The 27362-nt window shown below is 32.4% G+C and overlaps 1 protein-coding gene across 1 annotated transcript in view; it reads left to right on the forward strand.

Annotated features, from left to right (window-relative positions):
- Positions 1–485: 485 nt before the first annotated feature.
- Positions 486–27362, forward strand: part of LOC149419909 (uncharacterized) — a 128135-nt gene continuing 101258 nt past the window's right edge. The window contains exon 1 of the mRNA XM_089637080.1: positions 486–1315. The gene's annotated coding sequence lies outside the window, so the exon portion shown is untranslated. The remainder of the gene's footprint in view (positions 1316–27362) is intronic.

Genomic DNA, 27362 nt, shown 5'->3' on the forward strand with positions numbered 1-27362 from the left:
TGTATTTGATAAATTTGTGTTATTTTACAATTTATTCATTTTAAATAATATATTATATACTTGCGGCACGTTCCAGTGGAAGATACTCTTAGTATCGCCCTGATGTGAGACCACCATTCAGAATTTAAAAGTTGTTTGAAATGGCTTTAGCTGTGTTTGGTGACCATATCTCCTTCCCTATCTCCTTCCCCTCCCCACAATCTTCAACCTAACAACATGCCATAGTAGTCTCACTGGCTCCCGATGGTTGGGATCAGTTGAGACTCGTATTTTAAATTTTACATACAAATTTTAAAAATGGTTTGATCATCACTGATTACGATATAATTAGAAGGAAGTTCACATATTATAATGAAAACGTTAGCGTTGGGTATTGAAAAGAAATAAATAACACAAGTAAGATGGTTGCTGATCGCTGGAATAGAGTTTATTCAGTATTCAGGCGCGTGGACAAAAATAAACCTACTAGCGATTTTGCTGCCAGTGTGAAGAGTTGCCGGCGCCCAACGTTCTCTCCAAACAAATTTTCCGCTTTCCTTTCATTTCCCTACACTCAATCTTCGGCTAAATTCGGCACACTCCGGCAGTCTTCGCCAGCGTCCCGGCTTCCGCGTATTGTATACAAATATTACACATTCCCAATACTTTGGAATACGGCCAGCCTACTGGTCAAAGATCTTATCTTTTGCATCGCTGGTGCAGTCGCGTACTGAAATTACGTAATTCAGTTGAGTTGTAGAATCAGTGGCATTCAGCAACGTCAAAACTAGAGAAACGAGAAATTATTGATAATATTGTGTTCATAAAAGTATTACAAATCTCTACGTTCATTACAACATAAAGTGTATATTATATTGAATCCGAGTTTAGCCAGTTGGTTTTGTCTCGTTCTTGCATACGCTAAATTTGTATAAGTTGTCTCTCTGGTTAACTGAGTGTGAAGCAAAGTGTAGTGTCTCAAGGCTGGTGGTAAAATCAAGTTTTTTAAAAGACATTATCACGTTTGTGTCAGGTTTATACAGAGCCGAGTGCTTTTGAATTTGAACTGTGGGAGTTTCGTGAATCTCGTTGACTATATTTGTTTGGATTTCTCCTTGAACGTGGGTTAGCGAGGAGCTCGCCTTGAAGTGATTGAACCAAGAAGCTGTTTGTGTTACGGTTCAAACTAAATATTTCAGTTACAACTTTTGATCGCGCTGGTATACCGGTGGATTGTTCATCGTGCATTTTAAAAATCGTATATGGAATTTCAGAATATTTCCAAAGTTTACACTTTCTGAAAGTTTAAAATCTTCGTTAGCTGATTCCATTGAAGGTAAGTTGTTTTTAAGTTTATAAAACAATTAATTATATAATCCAACCCCTTTATTTCGATTATTTGTTTTGAAGAATATATGTTTTGAACGCATCCTCAGAAAGAAAAACAAGATTTCGTCAAACCTTCTTGAATGTATATTTGTAAGAATTTCCGATTGTGGTATACCTATCTTAAGTGATAAGATATATCTATAACACTGTTTCAAGCTGTAAAATTCCAGAACATATCTTAATTACACGCGTCTAAGAACTGTCCCTTATGTATTAGATATTGTTTCGAACATATTGGTGGAACGTAAAAGTGGATTAACTGAAAAGCACAGGAAGAAATGTATAATAATTCTATACAAATGTACAGATCCAATAATAAAAATCTTAGCAGCGTACATCTTAGCGCTTAGCCTTGAATTGAAAAAAGTCTGATGAATTACTCGTCGTTAGGTACCAACTTATTGTATTCAAGAAATATTTTTTCTTTACTGGTATATACTTCAGAGCGTTGGCGTCTGCGTGCTGGATATGAATTAGTTATTTTGATTGATTTGACAGAACATGATGCACTACGACGTGTTATATTTTAAATTGAGCCGCTATCAATAATAACCCTTACGTAGATGGCGATAAGGTTTAAATTCCCGCTTCACACCATCCGCCTGTTTTTATTTATTCAAGAAAAAAATATGGCCAAAAAGTGCCTTTTATTTTATTTTGTGGATGTGTAGGCATAAATCTTTAATTTTTTTCGATCATTTTATAAAAAACTTAATTTGACACATTATACAATAAAATCGTAACCCAAAATGGGTTCGTAAGTAGGAGATTTTGAACTTTAAAGCAGTTTTCATAGGCCTTAAACATTATTTTTTTATGGGCTTATAAAAAGACTTATCTAAAAAATACTCGATTATTTCAAAGGCCATGATGTATTCTACCCGCAGTATTTAAATAAAGCATCTGAAACATTTCTAAACGACTAAATTTTCAAACCAAAAACACATGATTTTGCATTACTACGTATGGCATCGCCTTGAGACTTATTAAGTCACTGGGTCAAGCGTTCCCGGCCTTTAGGTCATAGCTTAAATGAGGAAAAAAAATAGAAGGTAAACAATTTACAGGTCATCAATCGGCAACAATCGAACACAGTTACTGGACGTGCAGATCAAATGGTTGTCACTTTATTGAATTAGTATTGTAATTATAAAGTAGAAAATCTGCTCGTTCGTCCAACTTAAAACCTTTGAACGATGAGGTTCAGCGTCATGAAAATTACTGTGTTATCGATTAGATACTATGGAGCTTTAAAATATCTATTTTATTATAAAAATAAGTCTCAACACCGTATTGAGTAGGTATGTACCTACTTGGGCGAAGGCCGTAATTATTTATAGTAATATAAAATCGTAAAATTAATACAATATTTTGTTCCGTAATCTATCTAAAACGAAGATCGTTGTGTCGAATGAGTTGCTTATCCACGTTATTGATCGTACTTTAAAAAAATTCTATTGAGCTCAGAATTAGTACATCATGAACATCCTTGAACTTTATTCTGGCCTCTTCGAAATTCAATATTTAAGGGTTGTTGGTGCCATATTTGTACGACATGATAATTCCATTTTTAAATTTAAAAGTCGCTCTAATTCTGACATAAAGAATGAATATCTGTGATCTTCAATTACCGGATCGTAGGTCACAATCAAGTATTTACATACATCAAATCATCGACTGTATCACAATTTGTAGATACGTTCGAGAATTGTCTGCTTACAGAGCATGAGATGAAAGGTCGGTTAGGATCAATGCGTGATGTTTATTATTATGCGTACACTGAGAAAACTATTGTGCAGAGACAACATAACAGACATCAATATTATTACAGACTCATCAGCTTGCAAATGAATCACGTAATTATCGCTGTAAGTCAGAACAATGTTTCTTAAACTGTGTTCGTCTATCAATCCTTTAATTTCCCTGATACACACACAATAACTAAAAAAAAATATAATACCGTTGTGTAGTATTATAAATATAGTCTTCAAAAGACTCTAGAGTCTTCAAAATTCGTGTTTATAAATAGCACAGTTGCAAACCTAAGCTATTTGGTTAGTATCTAAACAGTTATTTTTTTACGTGAAACTGCACAAGAGTTCCAACTGCTCCCTGGTCTGGAGCCAGCGAGTCTATGGCATCCCCAATGGGGTATGTTGTGAGGCTGAAGGTAGTGGGTAGGGAAAGGAGATAGGAAAAGGAAGGGGCGAAGTACCTGGCTAATCGGATCTGTCCACCAAACACGGCCAAAGCTAATTTCAATCGACGTTTCAATTCTGAATGGTGGTCTTACACCACGGCGATACAGAAAGTATCTTCCATTTGTGAAATAAAACAAATTTATCTAATCTTATTTACTTACGCACGCCGGGATTATAACCCGCTACCTCAATATTGCTAGTAGTAAGCCACACGCCTCGACCGCGTAGGCCGTCATTTACAGAATATAATAAATTATTTCTTGTACTAGTGCGCAATTACGTCGATCTACTGCTACACTCGCACAAAAAATCTGAAACTTTTTATAGTCCGCATTATTGTACCGAAGAAAATAAGTAAAAGTCAAGATTTTTTTATATATTTATCTTAAGGTAATGTTTTTCTATCTGTTGTTTTACAAAATAAAATATGTCCTGGCAAGTAATATTTGTATAGCACCCTTGAGGTGATTTTTCATGAAAAACGGCCTTGTACGCTGTACATATTATCAAAATGTTATTATTATTATATATCCCATCAAGTTTTTAATATAATCAGCCTTTTTTAGATACGATCAAGCCACCACCAGGGCGTTATAACAATAGTTACAATTATTGATTGGTAAAAATAGCATTTGAAATTGGATCAAAGATCAACTGACATAAGAACTCAGCTATTGGGTTAATGGATTGGACATCATAATACGCGGCTCCATTTCCTAAGGAAATTCACGAATCTAAAAGGAATGTTATCTAAAAAGATTTCTTAGTATTATGTCTTCCATGTCTTTTACATTTGAGCAACCCAACGGGGAAGGATTGTCGCCCACTTTGGGAATCACTGGGTTCGCAGGTCACAGCTCAATAGGTTTGAAATATGTAACAGACTTTAATTTTTTTGTTCGAACGAAATCTGGATAGCGGAAAATTGATTACTCTATTAGCAATAACGCACAGTAATACAATAAATTCGTTTTGTTTAGAAAAATGTCGAATAAATTCTTGCATAAACATTTTTTTTTTCTATCGAAAAACGAAAATTATACATATAGCTGAAAACGAAATAAAATTTGCTAGAAGACTTAAAACAGCAATCATCAATTGAATGCCATGAATTGAAGCAAAATAATTTCACATATTTTAATTATTATTGGTCAATGTGTCACGTAAATTTTCAATGATTAGGATGAAGTCATTGAACAGCAATTAACTATTTACGTAGCATTATTTAATTTATTTTAATACAACTGAATATTTTTTGATTATTTTTAACCACATCGGTAAATTCACGATTCTTTGAAATTATTACTATATTTCATGACTTCATGAATTTATTAATCGTACTATTTCTGTAGATGACATATTATCTTCACCATTGATGTTACAATACATCTAGACCTATTATAGTCTCACAAAACTTGTCTTTTACTAGTGTTTGCCGAATAATTAAAATGTTTTTTCATTACTTACGATGGCATTTTGGTATTTTTTCAGGCAATTTACTAATTTACAGAGTTAGAACACGACCTTGAGCGATGCGTGATGGTTTATTACTAAATACGAAATCGAATGCACTACAATTGACGTACTTTTTGCCACCGTGAGATTTCTATAGCGCGTCTATACATTTTGTAAAGTCATTGATCTTGTATTTTAAATTTTTTTATATTCATTATATTTTATTCTCACCTAATAACTTGGAAAAATCCTTAAATACTTTTGCGGCTTCTAAACTTGGCTGTTCTAACGAAACCATAACTGTTTTGACCTTTCAAAGAAATTTACAATGGACGTTAAATGGAAAAGGTCGAGTGAATGCAAAAATAGATGTTACTGTACAATTATATTGATTTGATAATTCGTGTTGATAAAATTGATTGTGCTTTACTTGACTATAAATAATTTGACGCTACTGATAGATCGATATTACCAACAATAAAATAGTCCGAATTTAATGTTTCGATTGAATTTTATTTCCCTAATGGATTAAATTTCGTAGCAACAATTCAAGCGTGGAATAAATATATACGAGACGGAAAATAAATTACCAAACAATTTCTGACATAATCATAATTATTTTATGTGGTCAGATTTTGAATTAGCTTTAATGTGCTCATTTTTGCTGTAGGTATTAGTTTCGTCGAAGAAATAAGTATTGGCCAGTGGCGTTAGATGCATCGAGAAATAATTGCAGTAGATTAAGGCGAAGCACTACAAAGTAATGCGACATCATAAGTTTTTGGTTTGAAAATTTTATCGCCATATCATTAACACCTTTTCGTATATGGTTTACTGTAAAATTTTAAAAATTAAGTTCTTTAATGAGTGAGACTACGGCATCCACCAATTGGGGATGTTGTTAGACTGAAGGAAGTGGGGAGGAGAAGAAGTTTGGAAAGAGGAAGGTGAGGAAGTACCTGGAAAAAATTAGATCTGGTCACCGAACACGGATAAAACCATTGGTGGTGGGTGGTCCATCAATATGATTTTGAAAGTATCTACGACTCAGTACATATTATTTTAAATGACGACACAAATAATCAGGGAAAAACACATTTATTATTACATAACATTAAATAACAAGAAAAGGCTATATTAATATTAAATATTAATTCATTATTAAAAACATATTTTAGAAAAAAATAATAGCAACCAGTTTTTGTACAAATCAATACGAATCCAATTCGATGTCCGCGATAGTGACAGCACGCGCCCTTGATGCTACCAATACGCTCACGTATTATCAACCGTTAATCATGTTGTAATATTTACACTACAAGATGATTAATTCGATTTTTCCCCTACTTTTAATGTTTTAGATAAGAATGCTACTTTTGCTCGCATTTACACATTTTTGAACGTTTATTTGGAGTACTTTACTCAGTAAAAAAATAAAATGTATAAAATTATATTATATAACTTAAATATTATCGATGAAACATACCAACATGATACTCAGGCAGGGCAGGGCCTGAGCCAACCGGTGCCTGGCGCTAGTAAGAACCTCAAGGGCGCTGTATTAGGTTAGGTTATCAGCACCTTGGCTCATTGGTTCCTGAGCGCATTGACAAGTCAGCGCCCGTAACGGATGACTACAATTCCGCTGACACAGAGCCGGTCCTGTATAGAACTTTATGGGCCACACTTGACAAACTTTACCCAGCGATTCAAGGGGAGTGAAAAATGTTGTTGGCATTGTGGCCTCCGGAGACATTTTCGTTGTTGTTGATTTTTTTCAAAAACGAACAACAACAAAACTGATCACTCAGCCTAGTAACCGCCTTGCTTCCGTCCCGCCCTTGACTCTCCAATGCCTAGGTACTGTTTGTAATGTTTTTATGTTTCTAAACTATACGACGCATATTACCAAGGTTTTATTTTACAATCATTTAATATTCTACGCCACTGCCGCCAAGTATCAACATCAATAAGTTATAATATATTCTATGGTTTCCTTGCGGCTTTGGTACAATAATTTCTGTTCTGCTCCAATGTGAAGTGCTTAGCTGGAACACTCTGAGGCTAGAACACGATCTTTTTTTAAATTCTTCTTTCCACTTTAATGTATTTATGTAAGAACTTCTAGGAATTAGAAAAAGAAATATTTTATCGACGATCAGACGAATTTATGTTTCAGATTTTTGGAATGGTGCCGAAATGTTTTTATAGAATATGGTTCTACTCTTCGTTAAAAAATTGTCAAAATAATTTTGAAACATGTTATGCTTTTTGATCTATCGTAAATTTAATTCGTCTTTAACAAAAAAAAGTGGTCCACTTGGTTTTAAAAAAAATTCTCAATCGTTTATAATAATACGATGTATCAAATCAAATTGCGCGAGGAAGTCATTTTGTTTTACATAGAGATATGAGTTCTTCCACGAAAGTTATGAAACAAAATAGACATCCAAAGTAATAGACTTGCCTTGACATTAAAACTGGATATCATTTTGACAAGCTGAAGGCAAACCAAGTCACCATTTTGGTACTTGAAGGAAGGTTCGAAGATCACTGAAGAACGCCCCTTGAAATGACCAAACCCTGCGCAGAAAAGAAAAGTTCGCTAATAGTAGCCAAAGGTTTGCAGCGCTGTCCATTGTGAGACTTTTATGCACACAATCATATATGTTCATTCTTAAACAAATCGCCTGGTGTAGCGACGCTAAGATTGAGTGAGGTGGGTAAATTATAAAACATCTGTAAAAGTATGTAACTGAATAGTAACCAAATAAAAAAACTGGAAACAGCCCGAACTTTTCTTTACCCGATTATGTAGACAGTTTTTTTAAGCAGCCAGCAATTTGCGCCATTATAAAAAGGACTAGTAATTTGTAAGCAGATTTTATTTTCGAGGACCGAATGGTGATATTACAATGCGAGTTGCCTGTGTACTATCAGATTAATTTATTGACAACTCACCGAAAATGGGACGGTCACGCCGCACGGTGTCTTCATCCCATACAACCGATGAGACATCGTGAATTTGGACGAAATATTGGAATTCACATTTTTCATCATTGAAAATACTTTTTGAGGAACTTGACTATATTTGAAGTAATTTAAATGTTGATAGTTTTTCTTTAATATACGATGTCGCTTTAGTTCGCATCCCGTACTGGGTCAGGGAAAAGAGTTCGATCCTCTCTCTGTCTAGGGATACTTGTCATTGAATTTTGTGGTATATGCCTAAATGACTTTCGACAGTCAATACGCAATGTCTAATTTCTAATGCCCTTTGAACCATCTTCATGCTTTGACTTATTATTATCTCCCATTCTTACTTTTATATTATTATTGTCATTGTTATTGTCTTCGCTCCTCATTTATATATGCTCTCCTTTCACTGTCATCTCTGTTTATAAAACTTATTCGTGTAATTAATATGTTGTTAATGGACTATTTGTCCGTAAATAAATAAATAAATAAATAAATTCCGGTAGGATCACGATGCCACGATTAACACAAAAAGTAATAACGCACTTACCAGGTTCGATGATTCTGCTGCATGTTCGGTGAATGGCGGGGCGCGCACTTGGTGATAATGTTCACCAATCACCTTAAACAGCAATCAATGTACACACACGGCGCACAGTGGGCTGAAAATCGCCTTTCATAGACATAGAGACTTGAATTTTCAAGGGTATTTTTTGGCTAGAAATGGATTCTGCTGATCATTACTATGCTATAAAATGTCGTACGAAGCAATTGCGTGTACAAATGAAGGAGTTATAATTTTTTTAAGAAAAATTTGTATGGCGCTGACATTAAAAATGAGGCTATCTCTAGAATCATTTTTTTTTTTGACATACTTCATATTGTGGCGCAAAGTGCGATTTTTTTTTTTTAATCCTAAAGTGGAAAAAAAATCTTTTTTTTGTTGATGAATCGTTTTAATGCTTAAATGCTTTATATATGAGTATGCTTTGTCTAGTTTACAATATTTTATTTACACTGCAAGCCAAAACACTGTGCACAGTGGGCTGAAAATCGCCTTTCATAGACTATCACTAACTGCCCACATTAATTACGCGTCTTTCCCCACCAAAACAGCCTCCAACAAAAACAAGAAGTTGAAACCTTGGATTACGAACGGCCTTATCTTCTGCATACGTAAAAGAGACAGACTCCATAAACAAGCACTAAATAACCCTGACCCCCAATTCTCACGATTCTATAAAAAGTATCGTAACATTTGCAATAACCTGATAATAATAACCAAACATAAATATTATAAGAAAAAAATTGAAGAATCAGGGTATGACAGCAAAGTAATTTGGAACGTAGTCAACGACATATCAGAAAATAAAAAAACCTCACTCAACATTCAATCACTAGTTATAAATGGGAAAAATATCCAAGTTTACGAAGACCCAGAAACCTTAGCTGATCACGCCAACCATTATTTTAGTAATATCGGCACAAACTTAGCCAACAAAATTTTGAAAGCCACAAATAAAACCCAAAATTTTCTAGCTTCAAGGGTAAGACAACAGAACTTTCTACATCCCACACTTATCCTAGCCCCCACATCCACCAAAGAAATTGTTGACACTATACTTTCTATAAAAACAAATAGTGCTGCAGGTAATGACAAAATTTCACCTTACATACTAAAACACATAGCTCACTTCATTACCACACCGTTAAAACACATTGTTAATCTAAGTTTCAAAAGTGGCACCTTCCCCAACCAACTAAAACATGCTACGGTTATCCCAATCTATAAGAGTGGCGACAAAACAAATATCGAAAACTACATCATAAAAGCATTTAAGCATTAAAATGAATCATCAACATTAAAAGGGTTTTTTTTCAATTTTGAGGATTTAAAAAAAAAAATTGCACCTTGCGCCACAATATGAAGTATGTCAAAAAAATACAAATAAATAGTAGTATCATCTGTGTGTAAGGATAGAACGGCCAACCTTATGATTCCAGAGATAGCCTCATTTTTAATGTCAGCGCCATACAAAATTTTCTTTAAAAAATTATAACTCCTTCATTTGTACACGCAATTGCTTCGTACGACATTTTATAGCATAGTAATGATCAGCAGAATCCATTTCTAGCCAAAAAAAATACCCTTGAAAATTCAAGTCTCTATGTCTATGAAAGGCGATTTTCAGCCCACTGTGCGGCGTTCCCTTGTTGCAAATAATTATGTACAATATCTCTCGGCGGATTAAGATCAGTATGTACTGTTCACAGAACTTTCCAAAATTTCGTATTGGACTGCATTTCTCAGCTTTTATGGCGGCATCTATTTTCACGCGTTGAAAAGACTGAATTCGATAGTTTGAAAATGATCTTAAAATGCACCAAAGAACTTGTTTATTTTAATGTAGATATTGGTTCAAAAAAGTAATAATAACATAGTGAAAGAAGTAATTTAACAAAAAATGAACCGATATTGGTACTAAATACTACTAGGTACTACAACTTCAAAATAACTCGTTTAATAACTTCTCGTATAGGTACTACCGAATTTTACAAACATATATGTCCTATCTCTTCAAATGTAAATTAAATCTATATCATTCGACAGTCCTTTATGTTTCCTTAAATATTTTAGGTTAATTTCTAGAACAAATTTCTAATGTTTTATATTTTTTCTTACCTACATTATATATTTAAGTATTGATTACCTATTAAAATTCTTTTAAAGTATTATAATTTTAATTTATTTCACTTTACTTACCCAAAATAACTTAATTTACATCTAAAACCATCTGAACTAGTCATGAGGTACTCCAGTAAGGATACACGTACTGTTAAAAAACCTTCGAAGAATTAAATAAATATTAAAAACCTTAAATAAAATTTCGACCAAACAAATTTTAAATTTCTTTAAGTTTGTATTAAGTAACTAGGAACCTGCATACCTAAAGATTATTTCAATGATTCAATTTTTTTCTTTTAGATACTACAAATATTATAATATCACATTCCCGAGAGTGAATTGAAAAAATATTCAAGAAAATCGTATTAAAGAACAAACTATTTTAATTGTAAAAGAGCTTTTTTTCCGAGAGAGATACTTTGGTTTCAATTTTGTACCTACACATTATTTTTATGCACTTAGTTTTACCTATGCTATTACATCATATTTTGGATAAATATATAATGCGTTAAAATAAAATATATATATAATACATATATTTGTAATAAAATTTAGAAATTTACCGGTGTCGGTGATTCAGGCATGTTGGATTGTTCCCCTTTTGTGATTGGACCGTCTATTAGTTTGGATGTCTATGGCAAGAAATGATAAACATCCAAGGCCAATTTTTTCTTGCACATTTGCTGTAATCTTATCAAATAACTTGTTTAAACATCAGATTAAATAATTTTAAATTAATATTACCTGTTTGCGTGATCCACTAAATACTAATACTCCAATTTGAGACACGGGGTTTTGAAATATCCATTTACCACCATTCAATATTATAACAAATTATATGACACAAATTTTCAAAAAAGGTGTTTAATCTCAGGCTACATTTGGTAATAAACACTTTCCATAAGTTTACGGTACATGCATAATGAAATTAAAAAAAAAAAATTCTACGTATTTAGGTATAGTATTGCAAATAACACACAAAAATTCTGAAATATTCATTTTGTAAACTTTTGTCTTGGTATTTAGTAAAAAGTTTTCAAAATTCTCAATAATTCACCACACACAGCCTTTGTTAGAAAAACAAGTACAGGATTGGGCAAAAGTAATCACCCGATGTGCTTTAGCAGTAATTTATTTTTATTATAAACTTTGGTACTGCTTGTGAAATTCGTTCAATTGTTTGTAAACTGATTCATTTCTTATCGATTTGTAATCTGCGTTTGTTTACTTCACAAATGTCAAAACCGAATTGACATTTGGCGCCAGTTGCAAAAGTTATGGCGTTTTACAATAGGGTGATTACTTTTGCTCCACCCTGCATATTAGAGTCAACGGACTGGTATTGAACCTTGGGTTTTGGAGTGGGAGTCAACCATTATATCAAAATAGCAACGATATTAAAAAAAAACAACTACACCCCCACATGTTATGCCGTTCTTTACCTTTACATACTTGTAATTTTATTTCTGTTGGTGTTTTCGCTTAAAATTGACAACCGCTGATAAGCCAAGCACGTATCTATAGTTGTATCTGTATTAGGTACGTACCATTGGACGTGAAAATGTTATTTTTTTACTTGTGTTAAAATTACTCAAAAGCTTTAACTATTCGCCGTTAGATGTCAGTACTTCAAAGGTTTTGGAATATTTATTTTAGCAAAACATCGACGAATTGCGACCTCTATTGTTCTCTAGCTTATCAAATGTTTTAATAGATGTCGCTAGTGCCGCAATTGTTGCCATAAATATTGAACATTCATTCATAACTTTAATCACATATTGTCAAAAGTTATACAATATTTTATTAATAATTAATTGGAATTGTTTATCATAGTAAATATTTGAAAACACAAAAATGAGGTATAATTAATTTCATACCAACGTAGTGAAAATTGCTAAACAAATTGAAGAGTAATATAGTAATTGTTGAGTAGGTAAGGTACCTGTCTAGCTCACTATATTTATTATTTTATTGTCTGTTAAATATTGTCAATATGTCAAAACCAAATTAAATACCAAAAATTTGTTTTAAAATAATACGCTTCGACAAAATAATTTTTCTCATTTTGGAATTTTCATGAACAATAAAAATATGCATATTTTTTTTTAAACCTAGCTCTACACATTGCACTTTGCACCTTAAACGTACTCATAATTTCACTGGACTGCAAATGTAGCCAGCCGCACAAAAATATGCATTAATCAAAAATCTCTCGAGAGAGAAAAGTTTGGTACTCGAAAATAAATATATTTTTCATGAAAGAAATACAATAATATGTTTTTTTGTATTTGATAATAATAAACCTACAACTAGGCCTGATCCAAACGGTACCTGGCGCTAGTAAAAACCTCAAGGGTGCTGTATTAGGTGTTAGGTATTATCAGTGCCTTGGCTCCTTGGCGCCTTGGATGTCAGCGCCCGGAGCGGACTGCTTCAGTTGCACCCGCACAGAGCTGCCCTTATCTACATGGCCTTCCTGGGATCTTGAATTTTATAGGAACCACGGTACAGTACATATACGTTTTTATTTAACTTATATTTCAATTATTTTATTTAACATCTTTCAATTATAATTCAGAATTAAAAAAAAAAAAAATTTGGTTTAGTAGTAACTGATTTATTATGTATGACGAATTTAATACTTGTAGTTGATGTGTAAATTAATTGTGAGAGTAAACAACGTTAAATCATAGGAAGGATGCACGAAGGTACCACATTACCTGGGTGACTAATGCTTATTTGATCATAAGTCAATCCTAAATCGCCAAATAATCATGACTTGCAAATCAGCAGGCAAGGTATTAAAAAAGAAAAATAGATTTAGAATTTAAATTGTTTAGAAAATTATGAAACAATCATTGATAAACAACCAAATAGGGAAGTAGGAAAATTCAATAACGAGTAATCATATTAATAATAATTTAATTTGGGAGGCGAGTTTGGGTACCCCTGCCCCGGGAACCATTTATTGGATAATCAACACCTCTGCCAGATGTAACCACAAGTGGTTCGCTACTTTTGGTGATTTAGCAGTTCAGTTTAGGTTCATCGGGTGAGGGGTGTTCAGGATGCGTCTGCCCACCAACTGCTGGTCTTGCCAGATCGCGAGAGGCTGGTTTGTGGAGATCCTTTGAACTCTCCAACTGGTCTCTCGACCAATCATCTTTTCAACCCTCATGCCTTTTACCTTACTAGAACTCCTTAAAAAAAACCCTCCCCACAGCATACCAAAGGATGACCTAGATTTCCTGTGCGGGGTTAATGTAAAAAAAAACCTTATAATTTATAATCATGATTAAACAATTCGAACTAGATTCTAGACAATATAGATACCAAGTACCAATAGCTAAGATACCAAGAATCACGATAGTTACTAAATATCTCAGATTAGAGATTTATTATGATTTAGGGAGGGTAAAAAGTGATGATATGTTGATCAAAAGATAATCCCACTATAAAAAATTATAAAAAATATATATGTACATTATTGTCAAAACACTGATACAAAATTTTTTAAAGTACATACAATACAAAAACACATATTTATCACCTCTGAACACAATTGTCAATTCTGTATTAATCTGTACTTTATTTATCAATGCTATCGATTATTTTCTAATCATCCAACTATATTATAAACTTATAAAGTACCCTTCCCATTTTTTCTACCTTACAACTCCTGTGGTGATCTGTCTTTTTATTACTACTATCTGGCTGTTATTTACTTTACCAGTTTTGTTTTATATTAAGTACTAAATTATAATATGAACTAAACTTGTCAATTTGACTGGCCTTAACAGGATCCATTCCTAGCTGGCTAGTCAAAGTTTCCGCATGTTTTATTGTATGATTTTTATGTGAAATAAATTTATTATTATTATTATTTTATTCGTGAAAAATCAGTTCATATTTTGAAAACGACAAAAAAAATCATTGATTTGTTATAATATTGTAATTGTGGATAGGTACTTTATCGCTTGTGTGAAGAATTCATTAATAATTATGTTCCGTTTTTGAAAATTACACTTAATTTCAAAGCAAATCCGAGTTCCAGAGTTCAATGAACCTGAGTTTCGCAAACTATACCTACACACAGCCGAAATTAATATATTTTACCATGATAATGATTTAATTATTTTTTCTTCTATGTATTTAGTATTAGACATGATAAATCTTAAATTTAAGAGAAAACTTGCTGATCTCTCTTTCTAAAATTGTGTATGTCTGACCATAAGATGATGGAAAAGAAGATAGAATGAGTTTTATGAGGATATATCATTTGATGACTTGGTGCCACATGACAAAACTCGACTATTGATGTTTTTGCCAAATACGACACAACATGACAGGAGGAGGTATATGATAAAACAGAATGAATGGGGAAAATTAACAACAACAGAAAATGTAGACAATTCACTAGGAAACGATATAACAGAATTAATGAGGGAAAGCAACAACAACAGAAAATGTAGACAATTTACTAGGAAACGATATAACAGAATAAATCAGGGAAAGCAACAACAACAGAAAATGTAGACAATTCACTAGGAAACGATATAACAGAATAAATGAGGGAAAGCAACAACAACAGAAAATGTAGACAATTCACTAGGAAACGCAAGTAATAATATTTTTTTATAAGCACACATATGAACAACCGCACGGAGAAAAATGTTTTGCTAATTTATTAAGAATTTCTCTTCAAATTATTGGTAATTCCGGTTAAAAACGGGATTGCAGACAGAATTAACAAGATGTTGCAAAATAATAAGCACTAGGATGCAAGTAAGAATATAGTCAAAAATTTTGGAAATTACGTATATATTATCATCATGTTGAAACACGCGTTCGTGAAAATCCTGAATATATTTTTCTTTGTATCGTCACGATAAATGTAAATATCGTCAAGGCAAATCAAACAAACATTCTTAAATATATGTTTTATTAATAAGGACCTGTTAATTTGTCGTGAAGTCAAAAATCGATTTCTCTCCGTGCGTAGTTTGGTGGTCGTAAGAATTGAGTTTTAAAACACATTTTATAAAAAATAATTAAAAGAAAAGAAGATAAACAAAATCAAAAGGTGTAAGTACACCTTTTAAAAGCCCTAAAATATTACTAAATGGGTAAAAATATTCCAAATTTAAAAACGAATCTTACATGAGTTGTATGAACAAAGCTAGTGTGTAAAAAAAAATCCACAATAAATGCAATGATTTAACAATAGTACCACGGGTAACTTTATAAAACGTATCATCATCGTGACTGTCATTAATTACATCGAGTTTATAACACAGTTCAATAGCATGTATTTATTAATCTAAAAATAGCAACAACGATTCGGAACCGGATTCTAATACATCATGTTTACATAACAAAAAATAATAAGAATAAATAATAATGTTTTTGTGAATGGTAAAAAATAGCTTGCGTAGACTATGGGTTTCCCTGTCTATCGATAACGATACGACTAACTAGCAAAAGAAAGGTGTTTTAGGCTTGATGGTGATTTTGTAAGAGTTGACAATCCAAATGCTTTCAGCCATATTATATGTTGACGTACGAGTATTTCAACTGCTCGGAACTGCAGCGTAGGTCCGCTTATTTCATCGATAATACTGTATGAAATTCCCATTTTTTTTGAGAACTGCGAATTTTTGTGATGCGATTGAAGTGGTGAAGGGTGGAAAAGGGAAAGAGGAATGTTTAGAATTGCCTGACTGTTCAGATCTGATCAGTAAACAGGATTAAGTCATTTGAAGATTGATGTGGTGATATGAAAATGTTTATATTGCTTTAAAAAAATGTAAAAATATACAAAAATTTATAAAAATGTCGTTTGAAAAGTACTCGCCGTTACAAAAAAATTTAAGTAAAGTGCAGTTACGGTAGATACTCAAATTCCCTCACAAATGTTTTTTCAATAAAAAAAATATTGTAACAACAAGCCATTATGTACCTATCTATCATTCATTAAAAAAACACGACTAACAATAGAATATTGAAAACTTTTATCCACTATAAATAGTAGGACTATAAATAGTAGGTAACCCAATGTAGTGTATTTTGGTAACAAAATACTATACTAACAATAATGGTACGCTAATACATTGTATTTTTATAACAAATTCCAAATAAAGCCACAAAAAATAATAATTATAATATAAACAATAGTTTTCTCGGCAGTCATTACGTACGATACCGTCGTGACATCACAGAGCAGTGATGTCGCAAAACGTATCGCGTATAGAACACACAACGGCCTATCCCCGTTCGCGAGTTCCTAGTAAAAGTAACCGGACTTAAGGAAGTGGATGCAACCTTTGGAACCGTGACGCGATGGAAATTTTATATAATGCTTCGCCGATTTGCCGCTAGATGACGATGGTACACAGAAAATACCCGTTTCTCTTACGTATGAAAAAATTCCGGCTCGATTCTGAAAAATGTCACAGTACTGACAGAACTCTTAGATTTTTATAAATAATATGTAAATGTTTTATAAGTTCTAGTAAAATGTCTCTTAAATTTATTACAAATTTCATTGTTGTGTTTGGGAAAGATTTGATTTTTTAATAGTTATTTGGAATTGGTATTGTTTTGACAATCTGCGAGCATAAAGTTTGAATACATTTGAATATATTTGAATACATTAAAATATATTTGAATACATTTCAAAGTATCGATGAAGTAACGTATGAACTTCTCGAATGATAATGATTATTATTACACGGTGTAACATTTTAATAAAACGGTTATTTTGATCAATTAAGATAATTGTGCACTTTATAAAATATCGCATTATTCTTATTATTCAACATTGCCTAAAATTTCAAAACCATTTATTCGTTTTAATTTTTTTTATTTATTTATAATTTTTTAAACAAAAATTAATATAAAAGCTCTATACATAACATATTAACTGTTCGAGGAATATTATGGTTTAAAATTGTATGCCAAAAACTATTGTCGGATTCCAGATATAAAAAGAAATTATATCACATACACAACACAAGATTCAGTCAAAATGATGGTATGTCCACTACAAAAATTACTAATAATTACGGTCGACGAACTTTTACTTATCTTGTGCCTTCTGTATTTAATAAAGTGCCAATGGATGAAGCAAATCAATCTGCACAACTAAACTAAAAAAGCTAAAAAATGGTTAATGGAACAAAATTTTCAATATTGATATTATTTACATACGTAGCCATATTGATTGTATGCTTGTAATTGCATAAATATGCCCATGAGGGTCTTAAGCATGTCTTGTGGGTTTGAGTGTGTGTATGCCTATTGCCTTGCAATTTTATTCTTCTGTATATATTTTGTGGTTTCTCGTTATATGTGTGCTTTAGTGTATGATTAATATTGAGAACATTACCTGCTGACAAACTGCTTTGGAAGTTTAGCTGGTGCATATAATGAAGTATATATCATTATGTATAATATATAAAATGATGTGGTCATGTGCTGGCGCCATCTCTCCACTTGAACACATCTAAGAGTGGGACGGTACAACATTTCCGATGGTTGTCAATGAAATTTTGAGCCTCAACATGATACTTAAAATGAACATTAACATTATATAACTTAAAGAATAAAAACTCATATTGAAACATTTAAATGTCGAGGATAATATAAATGATCCTCAACCAAAAAACGTCAAATTGAAAAGACAGAAAAATGTTCAGAAAAGAATTGTGACTGAATCTTTTTCCGAGTTTTCTAATTCTTATAACACCTATTTTACTACACTTCTAAATTTCGATTAGTTTCTTTACCACAAAGATCACAAAAGTCGTGGAATTTTTTGTGGATAAAACAGATTTTGCGCCGCTGGTACTATTGTAAAGATTTGTATATTATTGAATAAATTATGATAAATGCGTACAAATTAGTGATGCATATTGTATTTTTCTACCACAGACAATGCATAGTAGGACTATTTTATGAATGCATAATGCAATTTAATTACCTCACCACTAATAAAAAGTTATGAGTTATTTAATGGAATTGTTATTTTTAGCTACATTTTTAATGCGTACCTATCCTACTTGTAATGAGTTCTTCCTCATCTGATAAATACTGCGTTCCCTGATCCCTAAGCCAACGTAATAAATAAAAATAATTATTATTCTCACAACTGCACTTAATAACATGTTTTCATTTATACATATAACCATGTATAGTGTGACTCTATCATGGGGTATCCCAGTAAGGAAACATTTGTCCAAATGTAGTAAAAATAAATAAATTCATGAGCCATAATTCAACATCATCATTACGGCACTACATCTAAGAACCATTTATTCGATAACCACAAGTTCGACCCACAATTTTTTTATAAATCAAAATTACAGGCAAATGCATTTATAAAAATAAATCAAGTGGACAGTACATAATATACAGATTTCACCAAGGAATTTTATTAAATATCACACAAATTACTTCTTCGCAAACTAAAGCCAGCACAGCAAAAATTGATAATTTGGTTCGCTAACTATCTGAGTGAAAGAAAAATATTTGTAAAAGTGAAAACAACCAAACCTAAAAAATTCCACGCCACTAGAGGCATACCGCAAGGTAGCCATTTAGGTCCTGTACTCTTCCTACTTTTTACTAATGATATAACATCCAGCTTCAACAATTTTCAATTTATACTCTTTGCTGACATAAAAAAGAAAAATAAATTACCGTTATTCATGATTGCTAAGAGCTTAAATTAAATTTAAATAACTTGTGTAATTGGTGTGTAAGGAATAATCTATTTCTTAATATTAACAAATGTAAATCAATCAACCGACAAAATCCCGAAGGAAATTGCTGTGATAGAAAATATTAATAAGTTCAAAAATGAATTAAGAAAATATGTCTATCTCAATTATTAATGTTTCTTTTTTTGTGACTTTATTGAAATATTTAAAGAAAGATTATGTTTGCCAAACAATGTACATGTTTATATGTTTATAAAACTATTAGCACACACGAAGATGTGAGCTAACTTAAGATTAATAAATAAATAAAATAAAATAACATTCTGTCGAAACAAATCTCCAATACTATTCAATTATGCGATAGACCATACAACTAGAGATATTTTTTTAAATTAGAGACCTCGGAGTAATATTTGATGAAAAACAAGAATTTATAGACAATATAAATCACATTACAAACATTAGTATGAAAGCATTAGGATTTTCCTGAGAACCATTAAAAACTTTATTTCATTTCCTGTCATGAAAATTTTGTTTGACTCATTAGTTCGTAGCCAATTAGAACATAATTCCATTGTTTGGTCACCTCACCTTAAAATCCACATTAAAAATGATGAAAAAATTCAGCGAAAGTTCTTACGATCTAATAATTTCAAGTTAAACATCCCGTCAGAAGAAATTAAGTACACATATTTATTAAATAGTTTAAAAAAAATACACTGGAGGATCGGCGTAGGATAAGCGACCAATTTTTCAATTTCAAAATTCAAAGTCTGGTCAATTTAAGAGTATCTACTCGACACACTAAGCATAAGGTCCTATTTCAATGTCACCATTCATCGGCCAATTTTGTAGCGAATTAATAATATTAATATACAAATGATATCGAAATTTTCAATGTCACATAATCAATATTTAAACACTTTTGTAATTTATTTATTTATTTAAGCCCAGAGGGCTTTTACATTGTTGGTAGTATAATTTTAATTTGACAAATACTTTGAAATATAAAAAATAAGAATAAAATTACATTTGATAAAAGCTATGCAACAAGTAATACAAACACAAGAAACAAAAACAGAAAATTACAGCTATTTGTTGGTTTACATGATGTGTTTAGGAGTATTGTTGAAAGAAATGTTTTAAATGATCCACAAAACTTGCCAAGTCGGTATTGAATATGTCAACATTACCCAAGTAATGATTTCCCATGGTGTGAAGTCGTTGTATCGGAGAGTGGGCAATGTAGTTACGCTTATAATATGTGCTGCTGTAGAATATTGTATTTTGTCGTGTTGTTACTGTGGGTGTATGTATGTTTATAAGTTGCAGGAGTTCACAACAGTCGAATTTAGAGTTAAGTATTTTGAATAAGAACGTTAAATCGTTTATTTTACGTCTATCTTCTAATGTATGTATTTTTAGAGTATTTAATAAGAAATTGTATTTTAAGTCTTCGGCAGGGATATTTAATTTAAAATTTATAAAACGTAGAAATTTTTTTTGTATTCGCTCAATGTTGTTAATGTGAATTTTGTAAGATGGAGACCAAACTACTGAGTTATATTCAATTAGACTTCTTACTAGAGATACGTATAATAGTTTAATGGCTTGTAAAGAATTAAAGTTTTTAGTTGTTCTTAATACGAAGCCTAGTGTTTTCATACCTTTGTTCACAATTTGATGGATATGATTTGTGAAACTTAGTTTTTCGTCCAAAATAATTCCAAGATCTCTCATTTCCGTGACTCTTTCTAAAGCTATGTTATTGATGGAATATTCGAATAAAACAGGATTTTTGTTTCTGAAGAAAGTCAAGGTTTTGCACTTTACTACATTTAAAAATAAATTATTTTGAACGAAAAATAATGTCAAGATATTATTTTTTTATAATTTCGGTTTATAATTATCATTTAATTTTCGTTTAACCTGTCGTTAAACGTAAAACTGTAAAATAATTAACAAATAAATAAACTCTGTAATAGGTCACCCCGAATGGTTAGCTTCGTTTGGTGACTTAGTAAGGCTGCCCGGGTTTATGGGTTGAGGTTTTCACATATCTTGGAGGCGTATTCGTTTGCTCAGCAAGCACGTGGCGGGCCGGATTGGAATAGGCAGGTTGTGAGAGATCCAGACTAACTCAACCCATCACGTTGCACCACAGTTGGGGGGATGATTCCCTCATTCTTGGACTCACTGACCCCCAGATTCCTACTCAACTCTAAAATTTCTTTCTTTCCTAGAACATCCTTTCCATCTCTTCCTTAAAAATACCCACCACACAGCTTCAATTCAAAGAAAATTATTTTCCTTAGGTTCCTCCTGTGTGGAGCTAATGTAAATATAAAACTACTTTCATTTTTAAATGTATATGACGCCTCACAAGAGCGCCCATGTCTTTACGGTGTACAGACAACTGATCTAAATCGCCACCCGCCTGGACAACGTTGTGAGTCAAGTCAATTTAGAGGCCGGGGTAAGGGATTTGTTGATGCGGGACTTAAAGAAACCCAGAAAGAGAAAAGACCGAAAGCCTACATCAACAACTGTGAAAGCATGTTCCGCAGGTGCACAGGCACGCAGGGGATCAATGCTGGTATAGCATCAGAGAGGGCAATCTTTCGAACGGTTTGTCAATAAAACGCGTTTATCAAGTAGTTAAGTTAAGTGGTTCCCAAATTCTATTCGAAATTTCACGATTGTAAAACCAAAAGTTTTCTAAGACATTCGATTTTTTTTTTATATCCGCATTCCAAAAATGTGACAGTGGCGAATGGAAATGACAGGTGGGTAAAATGATTACTCGCTTTGAATGTACTTGCATCACTTCCACGCGGATGCGCCTAGTATTGTGTATCATTACAAAACACAAAGCATTACCGTAATCGCCATTTAATACGGTTACTGTTTACGTTACGTAAATGGAAAACAACTGGGTACGAGGGTTTTCCCGAAATCCTGGTCCATGGGAAATATAGGCTTTCGGTTTGGTATGTACTGACTATCAACTACTTGCAAATAATTGGCTCCAGTGGAAAATTTTAGACAAATGATAGAATTTTTCTTTCACGTGATTTACGTTATTGATGGTGTTTCCCGAATCCACAAATCTGCCATTTAAAGTCAACGACCGTCAATACTGAACTGTGCAATATCATTTCAACCAAAATCTTTGAATGTATGTGTATGTTAAGGTGAAAATAAAATCAATATAATACGTATACATATAATTACCAATAGTTCTGTGAACAGTCAGTAGACCTCGCGCGTAATAGTTAGAATTTTCTCTTACTTTAATTCAAAAATAAAATTTAGTCTGAAATCGTAAGATTTGTAAGTAGATACATAGTTAAATACCTACTGAATTAAAAACCGTAAATATTTTATGTAATTATTCGAATAAGTAACTATATAATTTGTCTAAAGACATGTCACAATCTCAATGGAAATTCTTTTTTCAAACATTCTTCAGGTCGGTAGATATCATAATATTGACTATTCTATAGCAAGACAACGCTAATGCGAACTCGTGCGGGATAAAATTTAATGTAGTATCCAACGCGGCCACCATCTTGAATCGTAACAAACAAATTTGCATATAGATGAAGTACCAAACGGTCTAGTTAAAACAGGACTCTGACAATGATATGAAATAAACTAAAAAGTTCTTCGTTTTTCACTACCATAGAAACCAGATGGAAGGAAATGAGTTTACCCGTATTTAGTGACCACATATGAATAGCTGTAATATACTTCGTGACCTTTTCCTGCCCAATCTCCCTCCTTTTCTACTCTATTCAGTCTCATAACTTACCCCAGTTACAGATACCGTAGTTCCACTGGGTCCATATAGGGTAGTCATAGAATTGTAGCAAGAAAACATCTATTGACGAACAAATCTACTACATTAAGACGTGAGGTTATCTTTGCATCCTGAATTTGACAGGTAAACCGGTAACAACTGCACTCGTACCAATCACATAAGTTTCAAAGTAATATTGTAACATTATTTTGGGTATATTAAATAAGGTTAAAAATGAAAACCCAGACCTTTTTATGAAATGTAAAAAAAATATAAAATTTATTGTAAAATCACGATTATTACATGAGACTCTCGGGAAATATATTGGCATAATCTTAATTATAATTCCTAACCTCAGTCGTGGTTTTTGTCTCGAAGAGACTAAAAAAATTGTTAAATTAATATTACACCATACAAAAATTACCTATACCCACGAAGTGAAAAAATCAAGAACTCAAAGCAATGTCATTATTTTAATCTAAGGGCGCCAGTCTTCTTCTAATCATTGGAAAACAAATTTATAATAACATTATTAAGTGACTACGACCAAGTCATGAAATTAAATATGAAAGACGTACGTCTCACGCTTTAACTATATATTTTGACACTCGCTTTAACAATAAATTTTGGCACTCCTCACTCCATTTTACCAGGATATTGAAAAGGTGTGTCCGTGGTACCTATATTCTACAGGGTTTTCCAATAAGAGGTGTTATTTTGATATTCAAAAAGCTATCGAAGGATGATTAATAATTTTTTATGGCCGAAATTGGATGGTATTGATCTGGACAACGTTTACTTTTAACAAGACAGCGCTACGTGCCACACAAGCAACGAAGCCATTGATCTTTTACGGGAAAAGTTTCCGGACCGTGTTATCACAATTAGCCACCGAGATCTTGTGATTTAACACCTTGCGACTTCTTCCCTTTGAGCCACGTGAAAGAGAAGGTCTACGCCAACAGCCCAGCGTCGATTCAAGACCTCAAAGATGGAATTCTTGAGGCTATTGAGGACATAAGGCAACTACTTTGCGATTTGGTTATGGAAAATTTCATGAAAAGGATATGGTCCTGTAAGCGTCGTGGTCGTGGTGGTCATTTGACTGATGTTATTTTTCACTATTAATGGCATACCTTCTTCTTTATAACGAAATAAACATTCTATCATTTATATTAAAAAATGGCATTTTCTTTTGAATATCAATATAACACCTCTTATTCGAAAACCCTGTATATCAAAATTTCGAAAGCTCACAGATCTTGGTAAAGAACTTAGTCTAAGGTCAAGTCTATATTACATAAAAAATTAGAGAAAAGATACAAATAGTCATTCTGATTCATAAATTCTGATTTAGGTCAAGGTTACATTCAAGTTTTTAGTATTAAACGCAATCCTGTTCATTTATTGATATTGTTACTTTTCCCTTAATACTTCACTAACCCAGTTTTCTTATTAATAATATTGAAAAATATCTTATATTGGTTAATTGATAATCCCACACCTATCAATCAATCTTCCTAAAGCTAAATAAGTCAATTCACAAAAAATGCAACATGATTTACTCATTTATCACTGTGCAAATACGTTTAAATAAATACTAGTAACTGCTGTCTAAGTCAGGTGATTCGCAACACGTCAAAGAAATCGGCAGATCCGCATTTCACTGAGTTGCGTATTATTGGGACTATCTGCTAACAGTCACGAATGTTGGTATAAATACTAGTATAATATGTAACAGTCCTACTTTGGCTGAGAGCTGAGAATTCCTGGCCCACTTTCTTCGGAAACAAGTGCGGATTCTCGGAAAATGCTCGAATTCTTCGAATTCTGATGGACACCAAAAGTAAGGAGTTAGTCATGTTACTTCCATTGCTTGCTTTTACACTTTCGACCTTTGAGTCAGAAGACTGGCATTTACCTGTCTAGCCTATGGTCTATAACTAGGTTATACACATATAGAGATCTCATCTGACTATTATTATTATGATTTAATCGATTGACCAATCGTCCAAGAATGTTTGTCTGCACCATTTTTGGCAACGTTCTTCTAATAATAATTCTATGTTAGATCCTTGATAGACTAACATTGACAAGAATTTGAAGGATTCGCCGGTTTGATGCATCACTATTACGTTATGATGAAATTAATTCATGTCGCTTACACTTTTGTGAAAGATATCGAATCGATATAGAATGTCAAATCGTTGGCAGTGTTATAGTAGAGATTCGACACTGGAAGTCCTGAGGAAAATAATTTCCCTTAACGCATCTTTGGAGATGCTGCGTGTGGTAGTTTTTTAAAGGAAATGAAGGAGAGGAAAAATACTAGGAAAGTAAAAGGAATGAAGGTTGGGTAGGAGTCTAAGGATCAGTGTTTCCTGGAGTGATACAAAATGATGTTTAGTTCCAATGAAAAATAAAATCAATATTGGTGTAAACTAATTCGAATTACTAATCCGAAGGTGAGTTGCGTTAAACCATCATAAAGCTAGAATTTTCCGACATTAATACACTAGCATCTTAATTTTTGAGTTTTTTACAGTGTGTTGATTTTTTATGCCAGAGGGCCAGTAGTGAAAAGAAAACAAACATTTTTTTAAAGAGTTTAACACAAAAAGTCACAGTGAGAAGTCAAAAGTGATAATTTATTATATACCAATTAAAAATAATGAAGACTAATTAGTAAATTGTTTTAATTGGTTCATTGCCGATCACTCCCATGTGTGGACCAGTCCTATGTAATTGTAATTGTAACAAAAGCTCACTGCGGCGAATGCGTTAATACAGCGAGTTTTCTGGTGGTCGCCTACTTGAACAATGTTGCAAAATAGGAACAATTTTACCGAAACGAGCATCCAAAAAGGGAGCTACTAAATAAAATAAATACTCTGTTTTCAGGGAAAATTTAATTTCTGCTTCCCTACTGCACAATATATTTGTCCCAGATCAGCACAGGTCATTAAAAATAAAGAGTTTCAAGAAAAAACTTGAATGTGGTTACAGCAATTAAATTCCATTGCACGGTACCAGACATGCACATAAAACCGAATGTATTACCGTTTAAGGATAACCACACGAGGATAATGCATAAATGCATACAATTTGAATCCCAAATCCTAAGCATTCTCATAAGTTAAAGAATTTCCTAAAATCACTATTAACCTCGCACCGGATTCGATACCAGGCGCCGGCGCCTGATCAGATAAGGCGATTCCTGAAATTAATTAATAATATAGTGCGTGAAAAATACTTGAAGTTTTCTGCGAAATTAACAAAAAAAATAATCGCCGGCACGCGCCATACCTATTAAGGATAAGTTAATGATGAAAATAATGAGTGAAACCAATAAATATTATGTTTTTTTTATAACTAATAGCTGTTAGGAGAATGTAATTTTTATATTTGTAGGTTAATAGATAGACAATTAACTGGTTCATATCATTAAAAAAATGTGTCAGATTATCTGACAAATAAATGTTTTTTTATGGTAAAACCTGTCAGAAACAGATTCTTTTTCCGACAGAAGAGTACAAGCCGCGAGATAAGTAAACAGTTTGTTGTTAACAACAAACTAATATATTTTTTTATTTTTTTATTTGATTTTTTTACATTTCAAAGTTTTCCAGTAATTTTGGCCTCACTGGGTGGCTTGCCCGTGCTGAGGCCTTCATTTTATAATATGAAAATATAATCTAAATACAATCTACAACATAAGATAAAATAATACATTTAATATATAATCTTGTGTGTTTGTGAGTGATGTGTGTTTATTTATGTTTGTGTGTTACGTGTAGGTTTTATTTTTATTTTATGCTATGAAATTTTGGTAATATTGTCTTTTTTGTTCTTTAATCCATTTTGTAATTTTGTGTGTGAATTTCAATTTTTACACTGTTGAAAGCTTTTATAGCATGGTATTGGTAGTGTCTTTGTCCAAAGCTTGAATTTACTGTCGGAGTTTTTATGTTTTCTTAGTACGCTTGTCTAACTGGTCTGTTAGTGTTATTTTGTGTATGTTGAAATTTATTTTTTTTGTCAAAAATGTAGATTAGTAGTGTTTTAACGTATAATTGGCGTATATCTAGTACGTCACAGCTGTTGAATATTTGGTCTGTATCAGTCAGTCTTCGTTTTTTTAGTATTACCTTTAA

This window comes from Hesperophylax consimilis, chromosome 11 (assembly GCF_061612785.1).
Source record: "Hesperophylax consimilis isolate HC1 chromosome 11, BYU_Hcon_1.0, whole genome shotgun sequence".
NCBI classification, from domain to species: domain Eukaryota; kingdom Metazoa; phylum Arthropoda; class Insecta; order Trichoptera; family Limnephilidae; genus Hesperophylax; species Hesperophylax consimilis.